Below are 6000 nucleotides of genomic sequence, written 5' to 3' on the forward strand. Positions count from 1 at the left end.
TATCATATGTAGTTATATTATCTATAAAGTTGTATTGTTACATGGAGTTACATTTCACATTTCGGTCAGTTGTGGGCGGGGCGGGAGGCGGGGGCGGGGCGATGTGCGGTGGGCGGGATCGGAGAGTCACTGAAACTTCAGACACGCTGAGAGTTGAGCATCACTCGAGGAATAAAGGACTGAATTAAAGGTGAGAAATTCACATTAATATTCACTTTAAACATTTGAGCTCTGAGCATGTTTGATGTGCAGCGCGTGTTATTTACTATGAAGTGTAATGAAGAATGTTTATCAGTTTATATCGTCTACAGAAATAACGGTGAAACTGTAAATGTATTAGTTTTATCTACTGAAGCGAAGATGATTTAAACTGAGTTGAAGTTTTGTGTTAACTTCATGGTCTGTTGGGGGCTTTTGCGCTTTGAGGGGGTATTACAGCAGGGGGCAAATAACAAACTGCCAAAACAAACACAGAAAAGACAGAGTTAGTGAAACAGCAAGAGGCTCGTAGAAGAAAGAAAAGACTATTGTGTTCAAATGAGACATTGAAGAGTTAAAGAACTGTGTGTGTGTGTGTGTGTGTATATATAATATATGTGTGAGTGTGTGTGTGTGTATATAATATATGTGTGTGTGTGTCTATATATAATATGTGTGTGTGTGTGTGTGTGTATATATAATATGTGTGTGTGTGTGTGTGTGTGTGTGTGTGTGTATATATAATATATGTGTGAGTGTGTGTGTGTGTATATAATATATGTGTGTGTGTGTCTATATATAATATGTGTGTGTGTGTGTATATATAATATGTGTGTGTGTGTGTGTGTATATATAATATGTGTGTGTGTGTGTGTGTGTGTGTGTATATATAATATATGTGTGTGTGTGTGTGTGTGTGTATAATATGTGTGAGAGAGTGTATATAATGTCTGTGTGTGTATATAAGGTATGTGTGTGTGTGTGTGTGATATGTGTGTGAGAGTGTATATAATGTCTGTGTGTGTATATAAGGTATGTGTGTGTGTATGTGTGTGTGTGTGTGTGTATAATATGTGTGAGAGAGTGTATATAATGTCTGTGTGTGTATATAAGGTATGTGTGTGTGTGTGTGTGTGTATAATATGTGTGAGAGAGTGTATATAATGTCTGTGTGTGTATATAAGGTATGTATGTGTGTGTGAGAGAGTGACTGTGTGAGAGCGTGAATGTGTGTGTTTGTGTAAAATGTATGTGTGTGTTTGTGTGAGTGTGTGTGTATAATGTATGTGTGAGTGTGTGTGAGAGTGAGTGAGTGAGTGTGTATGTGTGTGTGTGTGTGAGAGTGTGTGTGTGTGTATAATGTATGTGTGTGAGAGTGTGTGTGTGTGTATAATGTATGTATGTGAGAGTGTGTGTGTGTGTATAATGTATGTATGTGAGAGTGTGTGTGTGTGTATAATGTATGTATGTGTCTCTGTGTGTGTGTGATGTTGGGGGAGGATCTTGACTGGGTTTAATGACTCACAGATGTTAACTGCAGCAAATGTTTCAACACACAACTGTGTTTAGATTAAGTGTGTGTGTTTGGATTATATCCTGTGTTAAACAGATCAAAATCTGTGACGTTTAATGGTTTGATATTACAAGCTGAAGAAACTTGAGTTTAAGGGAATGTCTGTCTTGTTACTGAAGAGGAAATTAAAGGAACACAAAATGGCTGCAAGGGAAGTTTCTGGAAGAGGGATCTTTTTTCAGGAATCTGTGGAGCCGTGTGAGCATTTCTGAGAAAATATAAAAGAAGAGTACAGACACACACACACTCATATAAACACACACACACACTCATATACACACACACACTCATATAAACACACACACACACTCATATACACACACACACTCATATACACACACACACTCATATAAACACACACACACACTCATATACACACACACACTCATATACACACACACACTCATATACACACACAGACATTATATACACTCTCACACACATATTACACACACACACACTCATATACACACACACACAGACACACACACACTCATATAAACACACACACACACACTCATATACACACACACACTCATATACACACTCATATACACACACACTCACTCATATACACACACAGACACACACACACTCATATAAACACACACACACACACTCATATACACACACACACTCATATACACACTCATATACACACACACTCACTCATATACACACACAGACACACACACACTCATATAAACACACACACACACACTCATATACACACACACACTCATATACACACTCATATACACACACACACACTCATATACACACACACACACTCATATACACACACAGACACACACACACCACAGACACACACACACACTCATATAAACACACAGACACACACTCATATAAACACACACACACACACACACTCATATACACACACACACTCATATAAACACACAGACACACACACACACTCATATACACACAGACACACACTCATATACACACACAGACACACACACTCATATAAACACACAGACACACACACTCATATAAACACACAGACACACACACTCATATAAACACACACACAGACACACACACTCATATACACACACAGACACACACACACTCGTATACACACTCATATACACACTCATATACACACACACACTCATATAAACACACAGACACACACACTCATATAAACACACACACAGACACACACACTCATATACACACACAGACACACACACACTCGTATACACACTCATATACATACTCATATACACACACACACTCATATACACACAGACACACTCATATACACACACACAGACACACACACACACTCATATAAAAACACAGACACACACACACACTCGTATACACACAGACACACACACACACTCGTATACACACAGACACACACACACACTCGTATAAACACACAGACACACACACACACTCGTATACACACACAGACACACACACACACTCGTATACACACACAGACACACACACACACTCATATAAACACACAGACACTCATATACACACTCATAAACACACAGACACACACACACACTCATATAAACACACAGACACACACACACACTCGTATACACACTCATATACACACACACACACACACTCATATAAACACACAGACACTCATATACACACTCATATAAACACACAGACACACACACACACTCATATAAACACACAGACACACACACTCATATACACACACAGACACACACACACTCATATAAACACACAGACACTCATATACACACTCATATAAACACACAGACACTCATATACACACTCATATAAACACACAGACACTCATATACACACTCATATAAACACACACACACACTCACACACAGACACACACACTCATATAAACACACAGACACACACACACTCATATAAACACACAGACACTCATATACACACTCATATACACACACACACACACACACACTCATATAAACACACAGACACACACACACTCATATAAACACACAGACACACACACACTCATATACAGACACACACACACACTCATATAAACACACAGACACACACACACACTCGTATACACACTCATATACACACACACACACTCATATAAACACACAGACACTCATATAAACACACAGACACACACACACTCATATACACACACACACACTCATATAAACACACAGACACACACACACTCATATAAACACACACACAGACACACACACACTCGTATACACACTCATATACACACACTCATATAAACACACACACACTCATACACACACTCATATAAACACACAGACACACACACACTCATATAAACACACAGACACTCATATACACACTCATATACACACACACACACTCATATAAACACACAGACACACACACACACACTCATATAAACACACAGACACACACACACACTCATATACACACACACACACTCATATAAACACACAGACACACACACTCATATAAACACACAGACACACACACACTCATATAAACACACAGACACACACTCATATAAACACACACACACACACACACACACACTCATATAAACACACAGACACACACACTCATATAAACACACAGACACACACACACTCATATAAACACACAGACACACACACAGACACTCATATAAACACACAGACAGACACACACACACACTCATATAAACACACAGACACACACACACACTCATATACACACACACACACACACTCATATACACACACATACACACTCATATACACACACATACACATACACACACACACTCATATACACACACAGACACACACACACTCATATAAACACACAGACACACACACACACTCATATACACACACACACACACACTCATATACACACACATACACACTCATATACACACACATACACATACACACACACACTCATATACACACACAGACACACACACACTCATATAAACACACAGACACACACACACACTCATATACACACACACACACACACTCATATACACACACATACACACTCATATACACACACATACACATACACACACACACTCATATACACACACACACACATACACACTCATATACACACACACACACACACACTCATATACACACACATACACATACACACACACACTCATATACACACACACACACATACACACTCATATACACACACACACACACACACTCATATACACACACATACACATACACACACACACTCATATACACACACACACACATACACACTCATATACACACACACACACACACACTCATATACACACACATACACATACACACACACACTCATATACACACACAGACACACACACACTCATATAAACACACAGACACACACACACACTCATATACACACACACACACACACTCATATACACACACATACACACTCATATACACACACATACACATACACACACACACTCATATACACACACATACACACACACACTCATATACACACACACACACATACACACTCATATACACACACACACACACACACTCATATACACACACATACACACTCATATACACACACATACACATACACACACACACTCATATACACACACACACACATACACACTCATATACACAGACACACACACACACTCATATACACACACATACACACTCATATACACACACATACACATACACACACACACTCATATACACACACACACATACACACTCATATACACACACACACACACACACTCATATAAACACACAGACAGACACACACACACACTCATATAAACACACAGACACACACACACACTCATATACACACACATACACACTCATATACACACACATACACATACACACACACACTCATATACACACACAGACACACACACACTCATATACACACACACACAGACACACACACACACACTCATATACACACACACACACTCATATACACACACACACACACACACTCATATACACACACAGACACACACACACTCGTATACACACTCATATACACACACACACACACTCATATACACACACAGACACACACACACTCATATACACACACACACACTCATATAAACACACACACAGACACACACTCATATACACACACACACAGACACACACACACTCATATACACACACACACACTCATATACACACACACACACACACACTCATATACACACACACAGACACACACACACTCATATACACACACAGACACACACACACTCATATACACACACAGACACACACACACTCATATACACACACACACTCATATACACACACACACTCATATAAACACACAGACAGACACACACTCATATACACACACACACTCATATACACACACACACTCATATACACACACAGACACACGCACACTCATATACACACACACAC

At 39.2% G+C, this 6000-nt stretch overlaps 1 protein-coding gene across 1 annotated transcript in view; it reads left to right on the plus strand.

Annotated features, from left to right (window-relative positions):
- The first annotated feature begins 110 nt into the window (after positions 1-110).
- Positions 111-6000, plus strand: part of mfap2 (microfibril associated protein 2) — a 17679-nt gene continuing 11789 nt past the window's right edge. The window contains exon 1 of the mRNA XM_052123687.1: positions 111-190. The gene's annotated coding sequence lies outside the window, so the exon portion shown is untranslated. The remainder of the gene's footprint in view (positions 191-6000) is intronic.

The sequence above is a fragment of the Xyrauchen texanus genome, chromosome 50 (genome assembly GCF_025860055.1).
Source record: "Xyrauchen texanus isolate HMW12.3.18 chromosome 50, RBS_HiC_50CHRs, whole genome shotgun sequence".
In the NCBI taxonomy this organism is placed as follows: domain Eukaryota; kingdom Metazoa; phylum Chordata; class Actinopteri; order Cypriniformes; family Catostomidae; genus Xyrauchen; species Xyrauchen texanus.